Below are 18,282 nucleotides of genomic sequence, written 5' to 3' on the forward strand. Positions count from 1 at the left end.
TTGAAAATTGGCCATTTTCATTGAATCATAATACCTTTTCTAACGGTTTTTTGCGAATACCTTAAAAACTATGCATCTAACTAAAATAACGATATTCAACATTTTTCTAAGTTATAAAAAAAACAAAGAGACACTAACCTCCATAACTCTTCTAGTTATAATACAAAATGAGATATGGTAGGTGAAAATAATTTGTTTCTTGGTACATTCGCAAATTGGTGTATTCAACTTAAAATAACAGAGAAACGGTCGATTTTAGGTGTATAATGCTACCAATACCTTTTGTAGTGCTTGAAAAGGCCTTTAAAATGAGCTATATTAAAGGTCCATTACATTAACACTCAGCGAGATATGCTGCAAACAAAATTGATAACTAATGTGTTTTAAGAAAAAATGAGAAGTAATTTTAACCGCCATCCACCAAAATGTAAGTGCATCGTTTTCCTTCTACAATACCTTTTACTATAGTGTTATTTCTATGTTTCGACGCTGTCAAGCCAAAACGGCATAAACGACATTAACTTGATTTTTCAGGAAACACAAAAAACTGATTATTTTTATTTTTACCAATTCTGTTTATCTGCATAGTGACTCAAAAAAATTGATGATTTTTTTTTTCAAATTTTAATATTTTGCGAACATGAATGTAGCTCAAAATACTGTCTGAAATAAATTAAAAACTAGAAAATGGCGCTTATGTCCAATCAAGATATAACATTGGTGAATATGCCAAACTTACCTCTGGCGTTTGTGTCGATCGCATCGTTGTAAGGTTAGCCAATATGGCGCTTAAAAGGGATATATGCCATTAATGAAAAAAAAAAACGAAAACTAAAAATTGTCGTCTATGCCAACCAGAAAAATTATGAAATTAGGAAGATTTTTGATAGGCTTTATTTTTTTAAACCAAAAATACATTCTAAGTTAAAAACAATACCCTAAATTCTTTAAACATGTTTTTGATGCTAGGATGAAATACTTAAAAGTAAATAATTCGCAAATAGGAGCGGATATCTAATAATAGCGGATTATAATTCATAATCACAGTCAATATTTGGTTCAACATCATTATTGATTTGATTGCTTGTATTTTCCTTATTTTGATCACTACTTATACCGGCACCCAAACCATTATCTGCTGCTAAGTTGAAACATGATGTGAGATCGTGACTAAATATTTCTTCTTCTACTGCAACGTCTGGTGGTTCCTCAAAGATGATAATGTCATTGCTAAAAGCTTCTGCAATGTTGGCATTATAAATATCATAAACCTCTAAGAGGAATATAGGGGAATTATTGTCAGTCTGTATATCATTTTTACTGCTTCGGTATATGTTTTATTGTCATTTATTAAGGCCATTATTTTTTTACTTCTGCTATTCATCTGCAACAAAAAATGGCATAAACGCCAAAAATCGATCGCCATTTTTAGCTATATAAAATTGATTTGGACTATATGCTGTAATACAAAATGAATTGTTCATCACACTAGTACAAAGTTACAATAGAAAATTTTAAAATAAACTTTTTATTTGCGCAATTTTTAAATAAGAAACCTCCATAAGAATACCATTGAGGAATGGCGCTTGTGTCAACCACGATGTAAATATTTGGTTTTGGCATAAACGCCTCATAGTTTTTAGAGAATTTCAGTGTATTTACGCTTCAAAAATCAATACAAATTGAAAATATTGCAGAGGTAAGTAATATCATGTTACTTATCCATAAATATTGTAAAAATACATACCTTTACTATTATTACTGGACCGAACTGTACACAATGATAATCTTACGGGAACTGGCGATTATGTCAATCGGTGTTCACGTCGGTGTTCACGTGTGTGACTAGACTGGCGTTTATAAAAATTTTAAACCAATATTACCCCTATTTCACTTTGTCTGGGGTTATACCGCGTTGACTGTCTGGTGCGGAAATTAAAATACTATTTTTTGGTGCAGCTAACTAAAAAGTGGTCATTTTGGCGTTTATGCCGTTTTGACTTGGCAGCGTCGGTTTAGAGAGTTGAACGATTTTAAAATGAATGATTTTTGAAAAAAATAAGATCAAGTTATAGAGCGCATTTTTAAATTTTCTTAAAAATCTTCCTTTTTCTACATGTAACTCGAAAATGATAAGAGATACGAAAAAAAGATACCACTCAAAAATGTAGGATTTTTTTAGATAAAAATTTCCTTTTTATTTTTCTCCATGTAATTTGAAAATGATAAGAGATAAGGTAATGAAAAATAAAAAGGAAATTTTTATCTAAACAAACCCTACATTTTTGAGTGGTATCTTTTTTTCGTATGTCTTATCATTTTCGAGTTACATTGAGAAAAAGAAAGATTTTTAAGAAAATTTAAAAATCTATAATTTGATCTTATTTGTTCAAAAACCATTCATTTTAAAATAGTCCAACTTTTTGAACATATAAATAATACTATAGCAAAACTATTGTAGAAGGAAAACGATGTATTTAAATTTTGATGGATGAGGGATTAAATATACTTCTCATTTCTTCTTAAAATACATTAGTCATCAAGTTTTTTGCAGAATATCTCGCTTAGTTTGAATGTAATCGACATTTAGTATTGCTCATTTTAAAGGTCTTTTCAAGCACTATAAAAGTTGTAAGTATCATTATTGGTACACCTAAAATCGACCGTTTCTCTGTTATTTCAAGTTGAATACACCGATTTAAGCATGCAGCACAAAAAGTAACTCTTCTTACCTACCATATACTTCTTTCTATTTTAACTAGAAGATTTATGAAGAAACCAATCTCTTTGTTTTTTTATGACTTACAGAAATATTTTATATAGTTTTTTTGGTAGATGCATATTTTTTAAGGTATTCACAAAAATCCGTTCCAAAAGGTGTCATTTTTCAACGAAAATGGCCAATTTTCAACCACGGCCATTTTCAAATTAGGTTCTCTAGCCTCTGCCGTGGCTATTTTAACCAAAACATTTTTCACTCCCGAGAAGGGGTGGGAACCACCCCCAAGATAAAAGCGCACATCGGCATAGGGAAGACTTCGTTTCATGAGTTATTCCCTACTTACTGTGAAAATATCAAGTAATTCGATATAGTAGGATGGAATTCGGAACCAAATATCTTCATTAACTGCCCTATATGGGTTTCTTAGTTATATATTAGTTGTTTTGTTAATTTCTTTATTTTAATTTGTATTTTGGAGCAATTTGTATTTTGGAATTTAAATTATGATTTAAGTTTATACCAGCGCCGGGGAAGTCTTTACATCTTTAATATTATTTCGAAATGGATAGTTTGTTAATATGTAATCTATTTAGTGCGGCAGATTAGTGCAAATATTATAAGAATTGCACGTTTAATGATGCAAGCATATAATTTGGTCCACATATACTGCACACATAAAGGTTCAAATTTAGATATGAGGCCATCTCAGATTTTTCCTTTTACAAAAATGGCGGTCATTCAAAATGAGCGACTATACATATGTGACTAATAGCACGATATCTTTTGAATGAAAAGTCCGATTTCCACCAAATTTGGTACATAGGTTCTTTTTGTGATTTACAAGATCAATGTCGTGAACTGGAAGAATCGGTTTACCAGAAATTGTGTTTTTCCTGGTTTTTTATGTAAAACTATTTTATATTATGTAAATAATTTCTTTTCTATTTTTTCACCCTGTATATATTAATTTTTCAAAATGGTAATACCACCATTGAAAAGAGCGTAAAAATATGTTTTAGGAATTAAATATTTTGAACTTTTTACTTATGTTAGTTACCATTTAATAAATGCATAACGTATCTTCACATGTACCTATGTGTGGCAGATTCGTGGAAATATTATAAGAATTATTGTGCATTTAATGGTAGAAGAATATAATTTTAAGCACGTATGCTACACATACAAAAATTCAAATTGAGATATGAGTGCATCTCAGATTTTGCCTTTTACAAAAATGACAAGCATTCAAAATGGCGGCTATACATATGTGACTAATAGCACGATAACTTTTGAACGAAAAGTCCGATTTCAGCCAAATTTGGCATCAAGGTTCTTTTTTTGATGAATAAGATCGAGGTCTTGAACCGGAAGAATCGGTTTACCAGAAGTTGTGTTTTTACTGTTTTTTATGTAAAAATACGTTGTTTTTTTTTCAATTCTTTCACCCTGTATATATTAATTTTTCAAAAAGGTAATACCGCTATTGAAAATAGTGTAAAAATATTTTTAGGAAAGATTTTGAACTTTTTAGTTGTTTTAATTACCATTTAATAAATGCATAACGTATCTTCACATGTACCTATGTGCGACAGATTCATTTTGAATGCCCGCCATTTTTGTAAAAGACAAAATCTGAGATGGCCTCATATCTAAATTTGAATCTTTGTATGTGTAGTGTGTGTGGTCCAAATTATATGCTTTTACCATTAAATGCACAACAATTCTTATATTATTTCCACGAATTTGCCGCACATAGGTTCATAGGTACATGTGAAGATAGGTTATGCATTTATTAATTGGTAATTAACATAACTAAATAGCTCAAAATATTTCCTAAAAAATATTTTTAGGCTCTTTTCAACTCCGGTATTAACTTTTTGAAAAATTAATATATACATGGTGAAAGAATTGGTAAAAAAGCAACATGTTTTTACATAAAAATCGGGAAAAACACAACTTATGGTAAATCGATTCTTCCGGTTCAAGACCTTGGTCTTACACATTAAAAAAAAAGAATCTATATACCAAATTTGGTTGAAATCGGACTTTTTGTTCAAAAGTTATCGTGCCATTAGTCACATATGTATAATCGCCATTTTGAATGCCAGCCATTTTTGTAAAAGGTAAAATCTGAGATGGCCATATATCTACGTTTGAACCTTGATGTATATGTGCTCCAGTAGTATATGTGCTCCAAATTATATGCTTCTACCAATATATGCACAATAATTCTTATAATATTTGCACGAATCTGCCACACATAGGTACATGTGAAGATACGTTATGCATTTATTAAATGGCAATTAACATAACTAAAAAGTTCAAAATATTTTCTACAAAATATTTTTACGCTCTTCTTAATTGCGGTATTACTTTTTTGAGAAATTAATATATACAGAGCGAAAAAATTTAACAAAAAAAAACATATTTTTACATAAACAACCAGTAAAAACACAACTTCTGGTAAACCGATTCTTCTGGTTCACCACATCCATCTTGTAAATAAAAAAAAAGAACCTATATACCAAATTTGGTTAAAATTGGACTTTTCGTTCAAAAGTTATGGTACTGCTAAACACATATGTATAGCCGCCATTTTGAATGCTCGCCATTTTTGAAAAAATCAAAATCTGAGAGGCCTCATATCTAAATTTAAACCTTTATATGTGTAGTATATGTGGTCAAAGTTATTTGCTTGTATCATTAATTGTGCAATTGTTTCACATATCGGCCGCACTAATTTGATTCCGTACTATTTTACCTAATAAGATAAGATAACAAAAAAAGTACTTCAACTGATAGAAAGAAGAATGAAGCAGACATAAAACGTGACAATATACAAATATCTCAACTGAGAAATTAAAAAACTGATCATTCCTGCTACGAAAGAATGGCATCTGAAAATTGCCCATGTTTCCCCAACTGTCATCAATACGACTAACTTCACGCTTAACTTTAATACGAGAATTATAAAAAAAAATATATGTTGAAATCCAGATCCCTTAATTTTTTGAGCGCTATAAAGTGAGTACAAAGACATACAGTCGGAAAAATGAAAGAATACCCATGAACGAACATTTTTTTTTTTTTTTTTTTTATTTAATGGCATAGACATTAGTCATTCAGCCAGTTGCAATAAACAAAATACAATCCTAATCCTAATACAAAATAAACAGAAACAATATATACAAACACAATAAATAATACAATACAATAATAATACAATAAAAACAATAATGGAACTCTGATAAAGTGATAAAACATTTATGACAAAAAAAAAAGATGCAAATCTGAACTTAAATCATAAAAAATCTCATGCCCGCGTACAAATCTTATAGGACTGTGCGTGTATCTGACAAGAAATCTATAATGATATTGTATATTTGTTGTGAGCCTGTAGCCAGCAAAGACTGTATATTGAATGGTGCATGCATATCAAGTTGAATTAAATTTTTATAGAGAGAGTTTGAATGCTGTTGAAACTTAGTACATTCAAAAAAGATATGATCAAGATCACCCTGCTTTCCGCAATGTTTGCAATTATTGTCTTCAATCACATTTATTTTATATAAATGACTTGGATAGCAAGCATGCCCAAAACGTAATCGATTTATAGTTGTTATATATTTACGTGGAGCTTTAAAACTCTTAAACCATGTATTTTGTGGAATCACTGGTTGTAAAGTGGTGTATCTTGTGGGGTTTGTTAAGCAGTAAAGATTCCATTGATCTTTCCATATCGATAGTTGGTTTCTTTTAAAAATAGTAATAACATCTGATACACATAAAGAATATGACAATAAAGTGCCTGATGTTATACTGGATTTGGCTAAGTAGTCTACATACTCATTATCTTTGAGTCCAATATGTGCCTTAACCCAAATAAATTTTATATTGAAGCCTGAGTCTTCTAACTGCTTTAACATATCCTTTATTAAAAATATATATTAAAAATATGAACGAACATATAAAACACGCTGTATTTTCCTGTCACCGTGTCACAAAGAAAATTGCCCTGCGTAAGTACATGTAATAATAATTATTACATGTACTTGCGCTGGCCAATTTTTTGTGTGACACGGTGACAGGAAAATACAGCGTGTTTTATATGTTCGTTCATGGGTATTCTTTCATTTTTCCTACTGTACACATATTTCTTCTTTTGTAATTACGGCTTCAATCTACCGTACACTTCTCGTAGACTTTGCCGATACGGTAGAGTCGTGTGGGGAAACCTGGCGATTCCTCGAAAACTATATCCTAGAAAGTAGTGGTAGAAAACGCAGTACCTAGTAAAAATTATAAAAAGCTACAAATAAATAAGGATCGCAGACGACAAAAACGTATAAAGTATTATGTTGAATAGGCCACAATTCACAAATTAATATTAGGTAATAAGCTGTAGCTGTGGCTGCAGTAGGAGGAAGGCAAAATACCAGTTAGATATATTGTTAAAGTTATCTTTCATCAAGGATTCGTATATGTAGTAGAGCTATGATTATCTCAAATTTATCCAATCGGGTATGTAATTTGCGTAAATATCTACTTTTTTTATACTCAAATAATTATCATTGAAAATTGATCGAGTACTTATTATAAGAAGTTTAATAAAGGTTGACACAAACTAATTTGCTTCAGTGTATTTCCTTTCTCAGCGACGACGTTAAATATAGCCTCTTTTCATACACATAATTATACAACACTTTATTTTTATGATTATTCAAATTGAGTTGTTAACCGATCGGTTAATTATTCATAACAGAACGGGTATTTCTCTCCGTAAGGTCAAAGACCTTTGACCATGAGCAAATCTAAATCCTTTCTCTATTTTGATTAAACGAATATTTAATAAAACCGTTTTAAAACTAATCTTAATTCTATCCTATTTTATAAAAATATTTTTATGGTATTCGTTTTTTAGTTTTTCGTCCAATACAGTTTATTTGAAATAGGCTTACTATTAGTCCATTTACTCACGGCTCATGGCCGTAATTACCATTGGGGCAACCGGGGCAGTGCCCCGGGGCCCCTGGCCAAGGGGCCCTGCAGGTGTCCCTTTTTTGACCGTGCAAAGAGTTTAACGAGGAAAAAAATATGTATTTTAAAAGCCGATCCCAACGTAACATTTTCAAATGTCACAATTTTAAAAAGACCTTACAGGGCCACCCTAGAACTGAACATAAAGTTTTAATTTTTCACTGGAGAAATTAGTATTTTCGACTAAAATGTAATTGGAACAGAACCCTTAGAAGGGGCCTCTGAGACCTGAGCTGAGCTGGGCTCCCGAGACCTTAACATAAAAATTAAAGTTAATAGGTACTTAGGAAATTAGTTATTTCGACGTAATAAAACCTAAAATGCCATTGGAAGAGGGGCCCGGGTGAGCTGGGGCCCCTGAGACCTTTCATAGAGATATAAATTGTTACTGAGGAAATTAGTTATTTTAGTGAAACAAAAACTAAAATGCAACCGGAATAGCGGCCCCCGGTCCCAGCTACTTTGTCTTAACCAATTTACCCCAGACCACACCTTGGTACGTGAACGGAACCACATGGTACTACATATTGAAAAGAAAGGTAAGGGTAAGATGGAATGAGCATATTGGAATTAGCCCTACCAGTACCACAGCATTATAAATCTAACAGCAGTGACGGTATTCGCCTTCGAGAGTGTCACTGCCGAAGAGTGTCACTGCTGAAGGTATCGTTTTCTAATATCCTCGTCAAATAGGATTCTGCTCTCATTAGAGCTGTATACAATTACTTCCCGATGGTCTCCTCCTTTTTGATATTTTCCTATCTTCGTCAATTTTTCTTCCACTTTTTCCATATCGAATTTTACCGCATTCTTGAATTTTTCTTCCACCTTTTTAAATTTTTTGTATCTCCTCAGCAATCTGATTTACCTATTCCGCATTTTCTCTAAATAAACCTTCATATCTTCATATTTTTCCATTCGGTTTTGAAGTTTCAAGAAATTTTCTTTTTATTGTTTCATTATATTATCTCATTTTGTTTTATTTACTATCTGTTCATTTGGTTGTTTTTCTTTTAAATTTTTTAAAGCGAATAAAAAATAATGCGATTTCAAAATTTTTTTGTATTGGTCAACTAAAATAGCAATATGTAGGTTCAAGAAACTTCAGTCATAGAATCCATTAAAATGCGTTTTCAAGGGGTTAAATATGAAACATTTTTCCGGACACCGCCTTCCGCTGGGGGTTAAACCCCCAGACCCCTTTGCAAGGGGCCCCCAGATCACCTTCGCCCCGGGGCTCCTAACATCGTAGTTACGGCCCTGTCACGGCTTTTAATCAGGATTTAAAAAAACTCGAATTGACATGGAATTTGGCATACTTACACATAACTAACATGTGAAAAAAAAAGTGATGTTGTGCTGATGTGTGCTTTTGCTCTGGGGGGTGAGTACCACCCCTTTTCGGGGGAGGAAATATTGAACCTCAAAATAACCTAGGAATCTAGATCACCTAGGAATCACCTAGATAGTTCAATTTTAAGCAAAAAGAAAGGTTATAGCATACAGACTTTTTCGGTAAGTTGATATTTACCGAGTTATCCACGATCGAAAAAATGCATATATATATATATAACTCTAAAACAGTGCAAGTTTACGAAAAAGATGACGAAAAATTTTAAAATAACGAATCAAGTGTTTTTTTAATTGTTATTGCAATAATACAACTCAAATTACAACCTAATTAAGGTCAGGGTTTTTTCGAATTAACCCTGAATTGAACGTTTTATCCTTAGATAACATAAGAAGGAGAGGTTTTTCGAAAAAAATTATCGAAATATCAAAAACAGGTTTTTTTAAAGATTTTAATGAGACCTTTAAAATGAGCTAAGGTAAAAGTGATTTGGATGAGAAATGGCCTAGTTATTACAAAAACAAAACAATTATGACGCTAAAAACAATGAAAAAAAATACTTAAATAGGTGAATTTTCCACAAGAATATACATATTACATATAATTACATATAATTATACATATACTGACTACGTGTCCTAAAATTTGAACTAGTTTAGAAGGCTTAGATTTGGTAAAAACTTCAATTTAGTATTAATTTTTTTAATCTATAAAATTTTTCCATTTTTTCAAAATTACTCGAAAACTAAAAGAAATATGAAAAATATACACGAATACTAAAATCTAGTATTTTTTTACTGGAAATTTTACCTATTTTTTAATATCTTTATGATAAAAATTAATTGAGATATGTATCAACATTCTGAGTTTGTACGTAAGTGTTAGAAGCAGTTTTTCTAAGCTCTTTAAATCACGTGCTTTAAAAATCAAACACTTCCAAAAAGTTCAACTTTTAAGAACTTTTAGCCCTTCCTTATAGTCCATGTAGTGAGACCGCTCCCGTCCGAACAAAATTCTGATTCGGTTTCTTTGCGGATTCCTATTCAAAAATGTTCCCTTTAAACAAATCTGAAGGGTGCCGCCGAAATTTTTGTGCAGACATTGTTTAAACAATTTTTTAAATAAATACAAAAGATCACCTGTTTTTGACCTAGAAAATATTTTTTTAAATTTTTTAGATCATTCTAAACAAGAAAGATATCTTGCTGTTTTTCTCAGAAAATGAAAATTTTCAAGTTATAGCGATTTAAAATCTGAAAAATGTGAAAATGCGCATTTTCGAGGCTTAAAAATTCATATTTAAATTAGCATTTTTGAAGTTGTCATGTACTTAAATTGTAGTTTGAACATTCATTTGGAAAATTCTAAAGAGTGATCGCGTCTAACTGAAATTTAGACCGTTTAGATACTTAATTGTTAAATTATGCGTGTTCATCCGATTTTTTTGCCGGTGCGGCGCGCTTTATATAAACAATATCCTATTTTGCCTCAGAAAACATTTTTTAAGTTTTCTAAACATTCTAAATAAAAAAAGGTTTCTATTATTTTTCTCATAAGTTTACAGTTTTCCAGTTAGAAGCGATTTGAAATCTGAAAAATGCGAAAATACGCATTTTCGAGGGTTGAAAACTCAGATGTAATTAGTCGTTTTTGAGTTAGCCAAGTGCCTAAATTAAAGTATAAACATTGTGTTTGAATATTCTGTAGGGTAATCGGAGCTTATTTCAATTTAGACCATTTTTTAATTGTTAATTATGCGAGGCCACTCGAATTTTAAGCCGCCGTGCCGCGCAGTGGTCACGCATCATTAACAATTAAAAAACAACGGTATACATTGAAACAAGACCCGATTACTGTACAAAATCTTGAAATTAAATGTTTAAACTTCAGTTTAGACACTTACACACGGTAACCTCAAAGATAATAATTTACATCTGAGTTTTCAAGCCTCGAAAATGTGTATTGTTGCATTTTTCGGATTTTAAATCGCTTATAACTGCAAAACTATTAACTTTTGAGAAAAATCACAAGAAACCTATTTTATTTAGAATGTCCCAAAAAATCTAAAAAACTATTTTTGGGAGGAGAACAGGAGATTGTTGAAATAGAGCGCGCCGCACCGGCAAAAAAATCGGCTGGACATGCATCATTAATAATTCAAGTATATGGCAACCTTAAAAATACTATCAATTTTTGAGAAAAATCACAAGATACCTTTCTTGTTTAGAATGACCCAGAAAACCGAAAAAAATATTATACGGATAAAAAAGATGATCTTTTGTATTTGTTCAAAAAAAATATTTAAACAATTTCTGCCCAAAAATTTCGGCCGACACCCTTCAGATAAAGGGAACATTTTTGAACAGGAATCCGCAAAGAAACCGAATCAGAATTTTTTTCAGACGGGAGCGGTCTCACCACATGGACTATTACAATTCCCTACAAAATAAGTTTTAGAACAATGGAATGTCTTTTTACATACGTTATCATTAAAATACCATTTATGTTTTTCTGTCAATTTTTCGGAGCGTACAAATAGCTCTAGTTTTAATGCTTGGAGCAGCAAAATACTCGTATGCATATACTCCTACATACTATACATTTTTTGTGTATGTATTGGAAGATACACAAATTTTTGAAGTGAAAACTTCTTTCAGGACGTTGTGCACTTTTTGGATGGGGAAAAAGTATTAAATTAACGACCGTCATCGTCACCGTCATCATTTCGGCGAAATTAATTTTTAACTTCTTTAGGAATTTTGTGCACTGTTTGGATAGGGAAAAAGTATCTATTAAATTAGCGACCGTCATAATTTCGGCGAAAAAAATGAAAACTTCTTTAGGGACGTTGTATACTGTTTGGATGGGGAAAAAGTATTAAATTAGCGACCGTCATCATTTCGGCGAAATCAATTTTTGAAGTGAAAACTTCTTTAGGGACATTGTGCATTTTTTGAATGGGGACAAATATTAAATTAGCGACCTCATCACTTGGGAGAAATAAATTTTTGAAGTGAAAACTTCTTTAGGGACGCTGTGCACTTTTTGGATGGGGAAAAAGTATTAAACCGACCGTCATCACTACGGCGATATATTAGTCGGTTATATACTAGACGTTATCATTAAAACGAGGAGGACTTACGAGGAAATCATTAAAATTGAAATGGGAATACGCTGGAGATGTAGCTAGAAGCGATCTAAAAAAATGGCACGGAACAATTCTAACCTAGGGACCATACCAACATAAGAGACCCAGAGGTAGACCTCCTATGAGATGGACAGATGATCTGAAACGAACTGCCTGGAAAAATTGGCTACAAGTAGCGTACAACATGGAATTTTATGGAATCCATTATTTCTGAAGCTATGTCTGAATTCCTCCTTCAAGAAAATGTCATCCCTCACCAGCAGCATGGTTTTATCAAGGGTCGTTCAACGATCACAAACTTACTTCATTGTATAAGTGACTGGTCTTCATCTTTAAACAATCGACATCCTGTTGATGTAGTCTATTTAGATTTCTCCAAAGCTTTCGATCGTATTCCCAAACGTCGATTACTAGCTAAATTGGATCACTATGGTATCCGCGGAAAGTTAAACTTTTGGATTCAAAATTTTCTATCAGACAGGTACTTCCGAGTTCGTGTTGGGGAAGCTTATTCACTGGACAAACCAGTCAAGAGTGGAGTTCCACAAGGATCAGTACTTGGACCACTACTATTTTGTATATACACTAGTGATCTTCCTCTTGTTGTATCCAGTAAGGTTTCCATTTACGCAGATGATACTAAATTATATGTGAATCCAATTATTGACCAACATGTTCTTCAAACCGACCTTGACGCAATATTCAAATGGTCCTCAGAGTGGTTATTTCCACTGAATATTGAAAAATGCGTCATACTACATATTGGCAAAAATAACCCATTACTACCGTACTTTATTAATGGGCATCCCATAGAGTCAGTAACCTCCCACAAAGATCTTGGAGTGATAGTTAACAGTAACTTAAATTGGTCTGACCATATAGTGTCCGTGTGTAAACGTGCAAATTCCAAACTGTTTCTAATCCGCAAATGTTTTACACGAATATCTCTAACCTCAATGAGTAAACTTTACTCTATATACGTCAGACCTATTCTTGAGTTTGCAGGACCAGTGTGGAGTCCAGATCTTAACCGTGATAAAGTCTTACTTGAAAATGTTCAACGTAAAGCCACAAGACTGGCATTTGGCCGTGTAAGACCTAATTATGAAGACAGACTATCCTTGGCTCATCTAACAACATTTGAACATCGACGTCTTCGAGGTGACCTAATTATATCCTTCCGTATTTTAAAATATAATTTTGGAAACCTTAAGACAATATTTACGCTAAATCTAGACGAACGATTAAGAGGTCATCGTTATAAATTAAAGAGGGAACAGACGACAACAAGATCCAGAATGAACTTTTTACCAAACAGAATATTTAACATCTGGAATAACTTAGATGAAGACACCATATCGGCAACTAGTGTTAACATTTTTAAAAATAGACTTGATAATTCTTTATTTTCTTTGCAAGACTGAATAATTTTAGGACGGCATTATTTATTGTTTCAAAATTTTGTTTGAAATTGTAATCTTTAAAATTTTTATTAGTTTTATAACGATATTTTTCTTTGTTTTGAACATTATGGGAGCTTTACAGGATTGAATTGTTTTAGGGCGACATTGTTTTATTGTTTCAATATTTTTATTTGATGTTTGTTAATTTTTAACTTTATTCTTAATTTGTATTAGTTGTAAAATGATATTTCTCTTTGTTTTTGGGCATAATAGGAACTCGCTCCTCTGCCCTTATTTGATTTATATTAATAATAATAATAACAACAAACAATGGAAAGGAAGACTTGAAGATGCTTATGTTCAGATGTGGACGTGAATGGCTAGACGAAGAAGAAGAAGATACTAGAGGTTGAAATGCGTAAAAGTTCCACGGATGTTACATTGGTTGGAGTAGGGAGAGAGAGTTTGTACCCGAAGGAGCTGTCGCGGAATGCGCATGAGAAACCGCACTATCCCTATCTTTCTTGAAGTAAAAACTTTTTTAGCGACGTTGTGCACTTTTCGATAGGGAAAAACATTGAATTCGCGACCGTCATCGCTTCGTCGAAATAAATTCTGTATGTATATGTATTATGTGTATGTATACAAGTAGCATAGAACGTATTACGCAACGCTTCCATATTATATCGATACATCAGTATCAGAGTGCACCAACTTAAAAAACATAGTTCTTCACAAATCAACTTTAACTTATTTTTTCTGGGAGCAAATATTTTTAATCTGTTGTAAATGGTCCATTTGTTTTTCAAATAGAACAAAATTTTGGAATTAGATGTTTATTTTATGGTTCTTTTATATGATAATTTTTGATTAAATTTTTTTTAAAGGATTCAGATTTTTTTTGAGTTGGTGCACTATGAAACTGTCGACACATGATTTTTTAACAGTTAGTGCCTTTTGTATAGGGTATTTGTATGGAAATCAAATAAAATTACTTAAGTATTTTTTTTTTCTTATAAAATAATTATTGTTTCCTTGTTATGAAAAAATATAATAAAATCAAAATAATTCTGATTTGTCACTTTCTTCAGCAGCGGCAGCTGTGGAAGAAGTTGGTAAGATCTGGAAATAGTTAAAGTGAAATCTGGGTATTGCATCCGAGAAGCAGAGCGACAACAAATAACATTTTTTAAGTAGTGGCACTCCAGGAGGTTTATTGGAGAAGATGAGAGATGGTTCTGTTCTTCATCAGCCACGCTCGTTCTGTTTTATCGAATATTTATGAAATTATAATTTTGAGTATGTCCAACTACTAAGCATTTGTGGGTTATGCTTTTTATTGCTAAGTTTTGACAGCAATATATAATCAAGCAAGCAATGAACTTGTTTTTGTTTTGGCCCAGGCAATTATCGGAGTAAAATATGTGCTCATATTGAGGTCCCCATGGTTCTTTAGATACTGTCAAAGACACGTACTTATTTCATTAACAACTCTGCTTGCGATACGTTCGTGCCACAAAAAACTATAGCTATGTTTGTGAGAAATATCAAATATAGTGAAGTTATAACATGATAGGCATTCTCATGTAAAAAGAAAATCACTCAGATCTCCATTTGGTAGTGATAATACAACTTGGAGATGAAAGCAACAAACTACAGTACTGTCATCTTCCTTTGAATCCTTGAGATCCAACTCCTTCTCTAACCGAATCTGATTTTTTTTTCTCTGATATGTGCATCCTACTTAAGTTGTTGTAATACTTTTTACAACACTATAGTCTTTTTTGGCTGAAAAAAGGCAATATTAAATTCCCTGTTGAAAATCTTGGTGGAATAATGTAGTTTTACGGGAATTTTCAGTTTTCCTCTACATTTTTCTTGGTACAGTCTGTACACGGTGGCTAACTTTAGAGATTTGTTTTTTCTTGCTCCGCAATAATGAGAGTCAATTACTGGAAAAGATTTGATGTGGGACCTCACGAATTCGGGACCTCACGAATTCTTTTTCATCATCTAGCACCCTTGGTCGCCCACCTTTTTTTTTCCTTCGCGATTGTCATTCTGTATAAACCCTAGCTCTGTTTTTTTTTTAATTGCTGTGCATGCTTTTTTATTATTATCCTATTAGAAATGTTTAAAGTGTTCATAAAGAAAACTTTACATACTCTAATTTTTTCATTTCTCATCTCAAAATAATAAGCTATATTTTCGGTTCTATGACTCCCTTCTTTCTTATATTGATATTTTGGCTTAACCGGCATTACTTTGTTAACTATAAAATCTCGCTGCCTATTTAAATCACCAAGACCCCAGTAGTTACTTAACAGTTCTTCTCTGTCTGTATCACTGAATTGTTTCGAACATTTAATTTAGCAACGGTCAGTGCAAGCAGCTTTCACAGACCATTTTGAGTTAGTAGCTGACAACAGTTCTACCGATCAAGTTTCATTATGCACTAACTCAAAGTGATGCATTATGAAACTACGACGTTGTAAAAAAAATATTCGATTCTGCATGTTGACAAGTCAAAATTTTTACAATGGAGTTGGAATTTTGAGGTGGTGTAATTTGAAACTGATAAATAAACATATTTTAACCATTTCCTCATACTTATCTCAATATTGAAAAATTTTGAGTTGGTGCAGTCTGATACTGATGTATCGATATGTATAGCACTTTTTTTTAGATGGGGAAAAAGCATTGAACTCGTGACCGTTATCGCTACGGCGAAATATTGGTAATTTATATACTATAATTTAAATTGCGTATAAGTTCCACCGAAGTTATAAAGGTTAAAGGAGGGATAGAGTGTGTACCCGAAAGCGCTTGGTTCGCCAGAAGTTTTCACTTCTGTCGGCACTCCCCCGTGTGCCTTAATTTTTTTTATAATTGTGATTTTTAGGGATTATTTTTGGAAATTGATACAACCACATATTAAAAAAATGCTATGGATATGTTCTTTTATTGCACTCACAACAATGAGGTTGGTTTCTCTTAGGTTTAACAACTTCGTTGAATATACTTTAAATAAAGGCAAATCAATTTTTGTTTAAGTTCCATTTGGAAGTCCGAATGTACGGTTACCCAGGTTGTTAATTATTGTAAGGCAGGCCGCGCATCAAAGAAACATGAAACGTAAATTACGTTTCATGGAAATAAACCACTGCTAAACAAATATATGTCCGGCCATTTATTAAACTCTCCGAAAATAAAAATGTGTCATGAGCATGAATCACACTCGTTTCATTGGTAGGCGGACTTTGAGATTTGTTTAGCAGTGTTTTCTTTTCATGAAACATGTTTTTCGTTTCATGTTTCATGTTTTTCGCTTCATGTTTCTTTGGTGTGCGGCTTGGCTTAAAGAGATTATAATAGAACAGTGATCACTTCCATAATAAAAAACACTATTAGATCCCATGAAACCTTTCGTGATGATATAGACTAATCGATATATCAATAGCTGATGAAGAGCCCATATATATGTATGTTGAACGGGTTGGTTGTCCATCGTTTATAAAGTTTAAGTTTTTTGTAGTAATTAAGTTTTACAAGAGTTTTACCTTTATGAATTTATTCCAAGAGATTCCCATATTGGAGTACCTACCTATGACAATAATTAAAATCGTCTACAATAATTATTATTCTCGGAGTTCGAATCTGATCTATTAAATTTGTAAGTTCTGTATCTGTGATTGTTGGGTTTGGAGGTATATAGATGTTGGATGTTGCAAATATTTATTTTTTGTGGAAATAAGTCTGTCGCCGCTATAATCTCCTAATTGCTATTAATTTATAAAACTTCTGATTTATAATTTTGATTTATATAAATAATTACTACCTACTCAAAAATAATATAATAATGATGCGTCTTATAACATAACCTCATTAAACATTTGTGGAAGTAATTAGAAATATCTATCAAATGAGATACCGAACAAGTTGATAGCATTAAAATTTATGCTCCAAAAATTTTTCAAACTTTATTTTTTTAAATTTTTCCAAAAAATGTTATTGTTTTTTTAATAACTTCGTTAATTTTTAAGAGAACAGGCTCACCTTAAAACGATTTGAAAGATAATTCCAAAGGCTATTAAAACAGGTTGAATTTAATCTTTAATGCCTGGTTGCACCAACAGATCTTAAGCTACGGCTTAGCTAAGTTCTACTTATAGATAGGGCCTCCTTGAGTATCACTTACGTTGCAACATAATTTTAGATTCTTACCTTATTATCAATTATATCTATTATTATATTATGGTATTCTTATTGTAATATATTATAATTATATTATATTAATTCTTATGATATTCTCGACTTAAGCTTAAGATCTGTTGGTGCAACCGGGCATTAAACTCTTACTTTTTTAAAAAAACCAATGGTAAAATGGCCACGCTTACGTGGTTCTCGCAGCAAAATTTAAGCTTTAAACGTTTCTATCTCGTTTATTTTTCACCCTACAGAAATAGTAAAAAAGGTAAAATATGTTATATAGAAAAAATTAAATTTGGTTATACATATATTAATTTTTACGTGTATTGAATATTTTTGGAGTTATTAGCAAAAGAAAATGAAAATGACGATAATTTTAAAAATTCTGATTTTTTTTTTAAATTACATTTTT

At 31.9% G+C, this 18,282-nt stretch overlaps 1 long non-coding RNA gene across 1 annotated transcript; it reads right to left on the reverse strand.

The window, feature by feature from the left end:
• Nucleotides 1–878: 878 nt before the first annotated feature.
• On the reverse strand, nt 879–1,790 carry LOC126886624 (uncharacterized). Its single transcript, XR_007698721.1, has 2 exons — nt 1,748–1,790; nt 879–1,384 (listed from the first exon to the last, which is right to left on the reverse strand). It is a non-coding gene; the product is annotated as an uncharacterized LOC126886624 (long non-coding RNA).
• Between the last annotated feature and the right edge of the window lie 16,492 nt (nt 1,791–18,282).

The sequence above is a fragment of the Diabrotica virgifera genome, chromosome 6, assembly GCF_917563875.1.
Source record: "Diabrotica virgifera virgifera chromosome 6, PGI_DIABVI_V3a".
Lineage (NCBI taxonomy): Eukaryota > Metazoa > Arthropoda > Insecta > Coleoptera > Chrysomelidae > Diabrotica > Diabrotica virgifera.